Consider the following 13253-nt stretch of genomic DNA (forward strand, 5'->3'; position numbering starts at 1 on the left):
CAATGTGTGTTGGGTTCACTGCTATCCCACGGTTCTAGGCATCTGCTGGGAGTCTTGCACTGTATCCCCCATAGATATAGAACTACTGTATTAACCAGGGAAGAGTCCCTTGTTCCTATGGGAAAAAAGTGGAGAAAGTTTTTAACAAAGGCTAGCCAAGTTCCGTTTTTCTAAGAGGATGGCTTTGTTTTGGATTTTGCCACATTGGCTGAGAGATTATACTAACCATACTAATGTAAATGAGAATTTGTTCTTGTTCTTTAGTTTTGCTGATTACTTAATGACCCAGTTCTGTGATATGTAAAAGCGTTGTATTAGGGCAAACCTTTGGGTGCAAGAGGGAACATTTTTTTGCTCTGGATTGTAAATTCTACCCATTGTTGTTTCCCTTTTTCGCCACTGAACCTGAACATGATGTGGCAAAGTTCTTCACTGAGTAGGCACTCATTATTGTGATACAGATTTATGGGCTCTTTTGAAAGCTTAATAATGGGAACACTGCAGGCAGGCTAAAGTTTTTCTGAGTTCATTTGTTTCTCAAGTCAGTTATTTTTGTTTCTTAAGGTAAGTTAGATGCTTATCACAGTGAACATTATGTAATTGCATGCACAGATTAGATTCTTAAGAAATTCTTGTTCAATCAGTGTGTTATATAAATAGCTGTCTAGTCAGCTTTATGTTACCTGGGAGGGGAATTTTTCGATTGCCGCTTAACTCGCTGTGTGACTTTGAACAAGTTTGTTAGCATTTCTGAATCTCCTGCATCTTTAAAAATGGACATGTTAAATGAGATATGTGTTATACCTACTGCACTCAACACATTGTTACCCGCTTCCTAAACACCTAAACACTAGAGATTCCTTCACTGCTAGACCTCTTGAGAGACTAGTCTTATGATCACTGTTTTCACTTCCTCAACTGACTTGTAGCTTACTCCAATATATTTCTTGTCCTTCCTCCTAAAACTGCATGTTATCAAGTCATAACTATTAATGTCCTTCAGTTGTGAAATATCCCATGTCCTGTCCTCCCCCTTTTTTTTTTTCTATTTTTTGAGATGGAGTCTGGCTCTGTTGCCTAGGCTGGAGGGCAGTGGGGTAATCTCAGCTCACTGCAGCCGCCGCCTCCTAGGTTCAAGCAGTTCTCTGCCTCAGCGTCCCGAGTAGCTGAGATTACAGACACCTGCCTCCAAGCCCGGCTAATTTTTTGTATTTTTAGTAGAGATGGGATTTCACCATATTGGCCAGGCTAGTCTTGAACTCCTGAGCTCGTGATCTACCCTCCTAGGGCTCTCAAAGTGCTGGGATTACAGGCACGAGCCACTGCGCCCAGCCTTTCCTTTCTTTTTCTTCCATTTTTGTCCTACTCAGATTTTCCATGGCATTGATCATCGATTACTCTTCTTGAACCCTCTAACTTAATTTCTGACATTACTTGAACCTAGTTCTCCTCTAATCTCTTGGGCCTTTCTTGTTTTATGTAGTTCTTTACCCCATATTATCAGAGAAATAACCACCTGTAAAATGGGTTAATAATATCTACTTCATAGGTTGTTAATGAGGATTAAATGAGCCATACTGAGGGCTACATAAATGTTAGGTTTATTATTTCTTAGGTAACCGCTCTGGGAGATTTCCTTCATGTTCCTTGCCCTTGCCACCTGTACACTGATGTAAGCCTGCGCTCTGTCTTCAGCCCAGACTTGTATATTCAGCTGCCTGTTGGTTATAATCACTTGGCTGACCCACAGACATATCATAGTGAATGTATCTACACTTTCTCTTCCAACTGTAATTACTTAGCATAATGGCACACCTATAGCCTATAGCCTTAGCCTAGGACTTAGAAAACTCACTTGGGATCTATATTTTCCACTGCCTTCTGCATATAGCCAGCTGGTATCTCACAGACTCCTCAGTTTAATATTTATACATTTTTCTCATCTCTCTTTCTCTTCTCTTCATTAATTTATTCATTTAACAATCACATGTTATTTGAGCCTTATTTCATGCCTTTGTTTTTTGTGTGAGTTAATGGTTCTCCCTGCCAGTCTTTTCTGTATCGAGTTATCTTCCTAAAGACAAATACCAGTTCAGCTTCTTGTTTAAAAGCCTTTATTAGCTCCTTCTTGAGACAGTAAGTTCCAAGATCCTTGGAATGGCCCCTAAAGGTTTTTGACCTTTTGTCCTTGCCCTTCCCTATGTCCTGTGCTTCAGCCTTTTCCTTTTCTGCTTTAACCTAGGTTTTACCTTCTTCAGGAAACTTTCCTAATTGCCCCTAAGCTCTCTTGGGCCCGAGACTTGTGTTGCCTTCTTATACTACATACATCTCAATCACTGTTATATAAAACCCACTAGTGGCCGAGCATGGTGGCTCATGTCTGTAATCCCAGCACTTTGAGAGGCCAAGGTGGGTGGATCACCTGAGGTCAAGGGTTTGAGAGCAGCCTGGCCAACATGATGAAACCCGTCTCTATTACAAATACAAAAATATTAGCTGGGTGTGGTGGCAGGTGCCTGCAATCCCAGCTACTCCAGAGGCTGAGGTAGGAGAATTGTTAGAACTCAGGGGGTGGAGGTTGCAGTGAGCCAAGATCACGCTACTGCACTCCTGCCTGAGTGACAGAGCAAGAATTCCTCTCAAACAAAAACAAAAAAACCCCACTAGGGCTGGCTCATGCCTGTAATCCCAGCACTTTGGGAGGCAGAGGCGGGTGGATCGCTTGAGGTCAGGAGTTCGAGACCAGCCAGGCCAACATGGTGACACCCCGTCTCTACTAAAAATATAAAAATTAGCTGGTGTGGTGGCAAGTGCCTGTAATCCCAGCTACCCGGGAGGCTGAGACAGGAGAATTGCTTGAACGTAGGAAGAGGAGGTTACAATGAGCCAAGATTGTGCTGCTGTACTCCAGCCTCGGTGACTGAGTGAGACTGTCTAAAAAAAACAAAAACAACAACAAAAACCACCCCTAGATGTTATAATTATGTTTCTGTGTCTTTCTTCCACTAGGTTGTTACTCCTTGAGAACACAGATTGTTGTAGTAGTCATCTTTGTATCCCGTGTTCACTGTGATAACCATACAAAGTAGTCGCCTTTGTATGGTCTGGTGTATAGTAGATCTCTATAAAATGTTTATGTTAATGAATCTTATCACCGAGGTCTCTTCCTTTTCATGTTTTTCATAGAGTGCTCCTTCCTCCCGTCCTTTTTTTCATGCCTCACAACCTTCTATTCCTCCTTTGAACTCTGACTCTAACGTTACCTTCTCCATGAGAACTTGTTTCACTCTTTTTTTTTTTTGAGACGGAGTTTCACTCATGTTACCCAGGCTGGAGTGCAATGGCGCGATCTCGGCTCACCGCAACCTCCGCCTCCTGGGTTCAGGCAATTCTCCTGCCTCAGCCTCCTGAGTAGCTGGGATTACAGGCACGCGCCACCATGCCCAGCTAATTTTTTGTATTTTTAGTAGAGACGGGGTTTCACCATGTTGACCAGGATGGTCTCGATCTCTTGACCTCGTGATCCACCTGCCTCGGCCTCCCAAAGTGCTGGGATTACAGGCTTGAGCCACCGCGCCCGGCTTGTTTCACTCTTAAGTGATTAATTATGCAGTCTCAACACAGTTTGTGTGTTTGTGTAGAGAATACAATGGAGTAGACACCTGTATTATTATAACACATTTATAAAACACCATTTTAGAATGAGGTGCTTAATGTGAATATATTTTCAGAAAACTGGCACATACCTTTTAGGTGTCAGAACTAAAACTTTCTTGTATTCTATGTTTAAATGACTATAGGCTTTTTTAGATTTGCCTGGGTCATTGAAGCATGAACTTAGCTTTGATATATTGATGTGTTGGAACTATAGAGAAAATTCACTGTTTTTTTTTTTTTCCTATTGGAAAATGGGGACAGGATTACCTACATAATAGGGCTATTGTTAGGAATAAAGGAGAGTCATGTATATAAGGTCTTATCAGAGAGTTTAGCAAATAGCAAGTACCCACTCAAGACCTAACCATTCTAATAACAGTTAGCTAATTATATGAATTGTTTCGGGAGAAGAACCTCAGATTTGAGATATTTTTTTTCGGGTGGAGTAAAGGGCATGGCATTTGACAGCAAATTTTTTTTTGGAGTCTCTTAGACATTCTAAATTTAGAATCGGGTCCTGAATGGCTGATGTTGATAAAGTCTCAAGCTGTATCTGAGCTGCAGTAGCACACTTAGCACAAGCAAGAAAGAAAAAAAGAAAAAAGAAAAAAAAGTCGCAAGCTCTAAAATATATTGCTTTAATAATTCCTATATATATACAATTTAAATCTCAAATGAAGTAAATGTCCCCATTAATGGCTTTATATTTATTTTTTAGCATTAACAGGTAAAGACAAAAGTGAAGAACATCAGTTCCAACTTTCATAGTCGCCTATTAATGATTGCTTCATGAACATGTGATGAGCAGTCCTTTAAAATTTTCTTAATGTATGTGAAAGTACTGGATAATTATTGATTTATCCAACAAATTAAGTATAGAATGTGTTCCAGGCACAGTTCTAGATATTTGGGGAAAAGTGGTGGATGAGAAAAAAAATTCTGCTTCTCATGGAGATTACAGTCTTATAGAATAGCAAGAAAATAAATATAATGTATTGCGGGATAAGTGCACTGAAGAAAAATAAAGCAATAAAGCAAGGTAAGGGGATAAGAGAGAACAAGGCTCCAGGATGTATGCTTTAGAGAGTAGACAAGGAGGTCCCTGAGGAGGGGGCGTCTGAGCAGGGAACTGAGTGAGGGTATCTGGGAGGAGATGCTCCAGGCAGATGGAATAGTGAAGGCCATTAGGTTTGGAAAGAGCTTGGCTTGTTTAAGAAACAGTGGAGGGCCAAAGTCATGAATAGAGAAAATGAGAGATAAGATTGATGGTATTTGAGTAGTAAGAGATAAGACTGATGGTATTTGAGGCCTGGCATAGTGGCTCAATACCTGTAATCCCAACACTTTGGGAGGCTGAAGGTGGATCACTTGAGGCCAGGTGTTCAAGACCAGTTTGGCCAACATGGTGAAATCTCATCTCTGCTAAAATTCATAAATTAGCCAGGCATAGTGGCACACACCTGTCATCCCAGCTACCCAGGAGGCTGAGGCATGAGAATCGCTTGAACCTGAGAGGTGGAGTTTGCAGTGAACCAAGATCATGCCACTGTACTCCAGCCTGGGTGACACAGTGAGACTCTGTCTCAAAAAACAAACTGCTGGTGAGTACCAGGTAATGCAGGAGTTGTTAGGTCATGGTGAGGACTTAGGATGTTTGAAGAGGTTTAAGTTGTGAAGTGACTTGATCTAACTTATCTTTTAAAAGGATTACTCTTGGCTTGGTGCGGTGGCTCAGGCCTGTAATCCCAGCATTTTGGGATGCAGTTTGAGACTCTGTCTCAATAAATGAATGAATGAATGAATGAATGAATGAATGGATGGATGAATGAATGGATTACTCTGGGTGCTGTGCTAAAAGAAAAAATAGACCAAAGGGAGAAGGTAAAGGGGAGCAGTTAGGAAGCTGCTACAGTGAGATGATAGTGGTTTAGACTGTGGTGAAAGTGGTGGATGTGGTGAGAAGTGGTTAGAATTGGACTTGTTGTTGCATTGTATGAGGGAAAGAATTGGGGACGACTGGGCAAAAAATGAATGCTAGTCCCATGAACCGAGACAGGGAAGACAGCGGGCAGCATGGAGTTGGAGGGAACATCGGTAGTTCAGTCTGATCACGTTAAGTTGGAGATGCATGTATAAGACATCTACATGAAGGTGTCAAGTAGGCTGTTGGTTATGAGTCTGGAACTCAGGCCTGTCTGGGCCTGATGTGAGGAGAGACATATTAAGTAAATGGATATGGAAGCATGCTAGAAATCAGAATTACGGACATGGTACAGTTATTGGTAACAGTAAGTTCTAGGAGAATATGTGACTAATCTTAAGAATCGCTTATTGGAGACGTGAAGTCAGGGAGCTTACAGGCCAGGGTGTAGGATGGATCTGTGTCCACGGATGTTGAAGTAAAGGAAGTATGAGTGATTGGTGACATGGAGCCGGGGAGTGAGGTGTTCAAATCCTTAGTGAAAGGGGGGAAGTGAGTAGGAAAACAGTACGTACCTGCAACAAGGAGAAGTGTCAGGCCTAGTAGGCTGGCTGAGATATTTAAAGATGAGAAGGAGGGCCGGGCATGGTGGCTCATGCCTGTAATCCTAGCACTTTGGGAGTCTGAGGTGGGTGGATCACCTGAGGTCAGGAGTTCAAGACCAGCCTGGCCATCATGGTGAAACCCCATCTTTAAAAAAAAAAAGATGAGAAGGAGAAGCAGTGGTGACTTGGAAGTAATAGAAACCAAGGGAGATAACTCCCCCTTTAGGTCTTGTTTTAATGAGAGGACAGGAAAACACTGGTACTTCTCACACAGGGATATGATTTTATGGTAGCACTTAGAAACCAATTAGCATTAGTTACAGTTTGAATTTTGGATTTTGCAAAAGTTAAAATAGTTTGCCTAGTTGGGAAAGGGGATGGATTCACAGAGATCTTATTTTAGATGAGTTGCGGAAAAGTTAAGCCCGCCCTCCTCAGCTGGATGATTGCAGTAGTCTGCACACTGGCCTCTTTCTTACACTCCTGCTCTTCTTGTGGTCTGCTTTCCACACAGGCCAAGATGGTCCTTCTGCCTAGAGAAGGAGCAATGCGCTGTTACTATCATTTGCCTCTATTTCCTTCGTAAATAGCCGTATACTGTTAGCTGGTGTGTGGCAGGTGGAGCTTATTCAGACATAATCTCATAATGTTATGATTCATATGATTTGAAGATTTGGTCAAAATTGAGGTAAGCCATATTAATAGTTCTCTTTCCTAACATCTGTATATCTGACAGTAATAAAACTTGTTAATATTTTCTTGGAAGCCACATGGAGTTTAAGGTGCATTTGAGAAACTAAATAATTTTTATGTCACTTTATTTACTGTCATCCAGCATACCTTTTTTTTTTCTTTTTTTATGGATGGTGTTTTTGGATCTAGTACACCTTAAAAGCAAACAGAAGTAGAATTTGAGAGGTGATAAAGCTTAATGTTTGACTGTAATTTAGCATATAGAAGGTAGATATATAGTTTTCAGATTACCTAATCTTTAAAACTTGGTTATTAATAATAAGATGGGTGTTTTAGTAAATAGTATCTTTCTTTTTTTTTTTTTAAAGACAGAGTCTTTGTTGTCCAGGCTGGAGTGCAGTGGCACGATCTAGGCTCACTGTAACCTCCGCCTCCCATGTTCAAGCAATTGTCCTCCTTCAGCTTCCTGAGTAGCTGGGATTACAGCTGCCCACGACCATGCCTGGCTCATTTTTTGTATTATTTTTATTTTTATTTCTGAGATGAAGTTTCGCTCTTGTTGCCCAGGCTGGAGTGCAATGGCATGATCTCGGCTCACTGCAACTCTGCCTCCTGGGTTCAAGCGATTCTCCTGCCTTGCCCTCCTGAGTAGCTGGGATTATAGGCATGCGCCACCACGCCTGGCTACTTTAATATTTTTAGTAGAGACGGGGTTTCTCCATGTTGGTCAGGCTGGTCTTGAACTCCTGACCTCAGGTGATCCGCCTACCTCATCCTTCCAAAGTGCTGGGATTACAGGCATGAGTTACCACACACAGCATTTTTTGTATTTTTTAGTAGAGAGGGGGTTTCACCATGTTGGCCAGACTGATCTCAAACTCCTGTCCTCAAATGATCCACCTGTCCCAAAGTGTTGGGATTACAGGTGTGAGCCACCACTTAGCCCAGTATATAGTATCTTTTTATCTCCATTTCTTCAGATGAAGAAACTCTCTGAGATGGGAGGATTTACCCAGGGACACAACAGTATGATAGAGCAGGGTCCTAAACCTCTTGAACATTGGTTTCTGATGCTTTTCCATTACAGTTTTCATTTCCTATCAGATAGAGGAAACCAGGACTAAAGCTATTAATACAGATCATGATAAAAATATTTGTTATAAAGTAAAAACATTTCCTTCTTTGGTTTAGTGTTTTTTTTTTTGTTGTTTGTTTTTGTTTTGTTTTGTTTTTTGAGATAGGGTCTTACTCTGTCCCCCAGGCTGGAGTGCAGTGATGTGACCTGGGCTCACTGCAACGTCTGCTTCCTGAGCTTAAGCCATCCTTTGGCCTCTGCTTCTCAAAGTACTGGGATTATAGGTGTGAGCTACCATGGCTGGCCTCTTTTAGTTTTGTTTGTTTGTTTTTGAGATGGAGTTTTGCTCTTGTTGTCCAGGCTGGAGTGCAATGATGCGATCTCAGCTTACTGCAACCTCCCCCTCCAGGGTTCAATGATTCTCCTGTCTCAGCCTCCCGAGTAGCTGGGATTACAGGTGCCCACCACCACACTTGGCTAATTTTTTGAATTTTTAGTAGAGACAAGTTTTTACCACATTGGCCAGGCTGGTCTCGAACTCCTGAACTCAGGTGATTCATCCACCTCAGCCACTCAAAGTGCTGGGATTACAGGTGTGAGCCACCATGCTCGGTCCTGTTTTAGCTTTTGATATGAGGTTTCCTATAGACTAGCTTGTCTGTTGTCTGGGCTGGAGTGCAGTGGTACGACCTGGGCTCACTGTAACCTTCGCCTCCCGGGTTCAAGTGATCTTCCTGCCTCAGCCTCCTGAGTAGATGGGATTACACATGCTTGCCACCACACCCAGCTAAGTTCTTTTGGGTATTTTTAGTCTAGTATACCTTAAATATGCTCCAAACACTTAATATTTGTCTACAGTTGGGCAAAATCATCAAATAGACTATTTTACAATAAAGTACTCACTATCTCATGTAATTTATTGAATACTATACTGAAAGTAAAAAACAGAATAGTTGTATGAGTACTCAAAATATGATTTCCACGGAATGCATGTTGCTTTTGCATCATCATAAAGTTGAAAAATTGTAAGTCAAACCATCATGAGTTGAGGAGTGTCTTGTGCTTAGAATAATTGGTTACTGTATTAACTGATATATTCGCTTTCTCTCTTAATGCATGCCTATTGTACTCCAGGTACTCCACACTGGATTTGGGGGAGTCTTACAGAAAATACTATGTAATCTCTACTTTGAGAACTAAAGCCTAATGTAAGAGACAGAGAGTATTGCTCTCTGATTACAGGACAATGTAGTATGTAACAGGATGCACAGGGCGTAGTGGGACTGCAGAGAGGGTGAGAGGAGAGGTGGTGGTATAGGAAAGCTCCGAGGGTGTGAGTTGGAGGCAGTCTAGTGATTAGAGGGCAGGTTGTAGAATCTGATGGTCCTTGTTTTGAATTCTAGTTCTGTTGTTGGAGAATTATGTGATTTGGGACAAGTTAAATAACTTCCCTAAATTCATCTGTAAAATGAGGATAATACCTATCTAAGGCTGTAAAGATTAAATGTAATGTAAAAAGTTTAGCAGCACAGTGCCTGGAAGTACATAAGAGGTGCTCATTAGATCAGAACTGTTAGTGTTAATCCTATTACTGCTGTAGCTGTGATTCTTTGAAGGCTTGAGTAGGAGTTAGCTAGATAAAGAAAGGGCAGAGGAGAATACCTTTCTGTAGACAGGGAAGAAAATATGGGAGGCCATGGTGGCTAAAGAATATTTGGGGAATAACAGCAGTATCTATCTTGATTCTATTGAGATTTAAATATTTAATACATGTAAAACACATAAGCATTAAAAAAATCAGTTGTTATTCTACTTTTAGAAATATTACGCTGTGCTATACTGTCTCATAGGGCTTGGGTAATAAATTTTAATCTGGCGTTTATTTTTTAATCATTTTGCTGTTTTTTATGCTTTAAACGTTTGCTGTATGCTCTTTAAAAGAGTTACCTACTTTAAATTCACCACCATCTGGCCAGAAAAAAAAGTCTCTGCTCATCTGGCCAGAAAAAAAAAAAAACCAACAACAGTTCCCATTATTCCTTGTAAAATTCCTTTCTTACTAAAACATCTGGGTTCCTTTTGCATCTTCCCTGATATTCTTCTACTTTGAGGCCATCCCTCAAAGTTTAGTTTTTAGTTCTCACTTCCGTCATCATTTCTGTTGAAGAGGTAGATGCTCTTGTGGCTTCCCATGTCACTTTTACGCAGAACTGGACCATCAGAAGTTAGGCATCGTCGTGCTTAATTAGCCCTGACTTACTTTTCTCTTAAGTTCCTCTTAATTAGATCTTATGATATCATAACATTTCTGCTTGATATATTCATCTACTGTTCCACAATTGTTTCATTTATTTGATTCCAGAAATAATTAGAAGAGAACTGATCTAGATTTGTCAGAGTTTCTTTTTTTTTGTGAGATGGAGTCTTGCATTGTTGCCCAGGCTGGAGTGCAATGGCATGCTCTCAGCTCACTGCAGCCTCTGACTGCTGGATTCAAGCGATTCTCCTGCCTAGGCCTCCCAAGTAGTTGGGATTACAGGCACCCACCACCACGTCTGGCTAATGTTTTGTATCTTTAGTAGAGACGGGGTTTCACTCTTGGCCAGGCTGGTCTTGAACTCCTGACCTCGTGATCTGCTCACCTCAACCTCCCAAAGTGCTGGGATTACAGACGTGAGCCACTGTGCCTGTCTGATTTTTCAGATTTTTACTTTGCCAAGCTGTGATAGTTGAAAAACAACCAGACTCACCATGTACTATATTTCATTCTTTTATACAGAAAAGGATATTTTAATATAAAAATTTAGATGGGAGGTCGAGGCGGGCGGATCACCTGAGGTCAGGAGTTCTGAGACCAGCCTGACCAACTTGGAGAAACCTCGTCTCTACTAAAAATACAAAATTAGCTGGTCATGGTGGCACATGCTTGTAATCCCAGCTACTTGGGAGGCTGAGGCAGGAGAATTGCTTGAACCCGGGAGGTGGAGGTTGTGGTGGGCCGAGATTGCACCATTGCACTCCAGCCTGGGCAACAAGAGTGAAACTCCGTCTCAAAAAAAAAAAATTTTAGAGAGACTGTAGCCTCAGAATTTAAATATATGTAGCTTTAAAATAATGTAGTATTTCATAGTTTTTTTCTTCTTGCTTTAGACTCTTGAAAAATTTATCAGATAGTGAAAACTGCTTTACTTTTTATTTCAAATTTTTTTTTGGCCAGGGGCAGTGGCTCATGCCTGTAATCCCAGCACTTTGGGAGGCTGAGTTGGGTGGATCATTTGCGGTCAGGAGTTCAAGACCAGCCTGACCAACATGGTGAACCCCCATCTCTACTAAAATACAAAAATTAGCCAGGCATGGTGGCAGGCACCTGTAATCTCAGCTACTCACGAGGCTGAGGCAGGAGAATCACTTGAACCCTGGAGGAAGAGGTTGCAGTGAGTCGAGATCATGCCATTGCACTCCAGCCTGGGCAACAGAGTGAGACTCCTTCTCAAAAACTAACTAATTAAATAAAATATATTTTTTGAGTTGTGGTCTTGTTATGTTGGTCACATTAGACTCAAACTCCTGGGTTCAAGTGATCCTCCCGCCTCGGCCTCCCAAGTAGTTGGGACTACAGCTATACACCACCATGCCCAGCTGGTGAAACACACGGCTTTAGAGTAAATCTTGTACTATCTTGATACTGATCTTTGTGACTTTGATCATGTTTTTCAGTGATTCAAGTGTCTCACCACTGCCTTCTTGAAAAACATCTCATTTCTTAGACCTTTATAGTTTGACTCCTGTCCTCCTTTCTAGTCTTTTTCCTCATCACATTTCTCTGTTACCAACTTTTTTCTCACAGTAGTTAGTGATCTTTGTAGTTGGGATCCAACTAATGCCGTTCCAAATCTCGCTCTGCGGTTAGCTGTGTGGTCTTGAGCAAGTCACTGTAATGAGCAGAAAAGCAGACTCTAGTACCTGGGGCTGTGGTATGCGTTCGTCATACACTCAACTTGTTCAACTGCAGGTGTATTCCTGGTGCATGGGTGGAGGATACCAATAGTAACTACTTTAAATCATTGTTTTCTCATGTAAAAACTGAGAGTAATATTTTTTTCACAAGTGTTATGAAGATTAAATGAGCAAACTTAAAACACCTGGCAGGGTCCTTGTACTTAGTAGATACTTAACAAAAACTTGCTTTTGTTGTAGTTCAATTCAGTCTTGGTCCCCTGATTGGGGGGTTATAAGGTCCTTGTTTTAATCTTTTCTTGCACGTGGAATGCGCAGTTCTCATCCTTCAAGACTCTGTCTAAAATACCTTCTTTTCTGTGAAACCTTTATATCTTCTGCTAATCTCTGCTGTCTCTGAACTTAACGTATCGACTTTGTATTGACTTTGTTATTAAATCATGCTCTACCTGTAGCATCTTTGTAGTTACCTTTTACTATTTAATCCTTAATTTTTTCACATACTTAATGTTTTGTTCAACTAAATTTTTCTTTAAGAGTGGGGTTGGCCAGGCGCGGTGGCTCATGCCTGTAATCCCAGCACATTGGGAGGCCAAGGTGGGTGGATCACAAGGTTAGGCGATCGAGACCATCCTGGCCAACTTGGTGAAACCTCATCTCTACTAAAAAATACAAAAAAATTAGCTGGGCATGGTGGTGCATGTCTGTAGTCCCAGCTACTCGAGAGGCTAAGGCAGGAGGATTGCTAGAACCCAGGAGGCGGAGATTGCAGTGAGCCGAGATTGCGACACTGCAGTACAGCCTGGGCGACAGTGCGAGATTCCATCTTAAAAAAAAAAAAAAAGTGTGGGGTCTGTGTTTAAAAGGAGACTTTTAAACCAGTCAAATTATTTTATAGGAGCTGATTTCTTCAAACTTGTATCTTGAGTATCTTGTACCCAGCAAATGCTTTAAAATAATTAATGCAAAAGGAAGAGACTATGTCATCAAATTTCACCTCTCCTAAATATTGTGGTATTGTAAAATTGACATAAGCTAGATGCTTAGTTCAAAGCTGATATGGTGCCTCTGTGTACCCCCCCGCCAATCTCATCTCTAATTGCTTCTGTGTCCCCACATGTCAAGGGAGGGACCTGGTGGGAGGTGATTGGATCATGGGGGCAGTTTCCCCTATGTTGTTCTCATGATAGTGAGGGAGTTCTCGTTAGAGCTGATGGTTTTAAACATGGCACTTCCTTGCTCTGTCTCTCCTGCTGTCATGTAAGACATGGCTTACTTCCCCTTCTGCCATGATTACAAGTTTCCTGTGGCTTTTTTTTTTTTTTTTTTTAGACGGAGTTTCGCT

At 41.4% G+C, this 13253-nt stretch overlaps 1 protein-coding gene across 1 annotated transcript in view; it reads left to right on the plus strand.

Moving 5' to 3' along the window:
• SOAT1 (sterol O-acyltransferase 1) overlaps positions 1-13253 on the plus strand; it is a 73260-nt gene that overhangs the window by 2892 nt on the left and 57115 nt on the right. The window lies entirely within an intron of this gene.

The sequence above is a fragment of the Cebus imitator genome, unplaced genomic scaffold (assembly GCF_001604975.1).
Source record: "Cebus imitator isolate Cc_AM_T3 unplaced genomic scaffold, Cebus_imitator-1.0 Scaffold33, whole genome shotgun sequence".
Classification (NCBI taxonomy): domain Eukaryota; kingdom Metazoa; phylum Chordata; class Mammalia; order Primates; family Cebidae; genus Cebus; species Cebus imitator.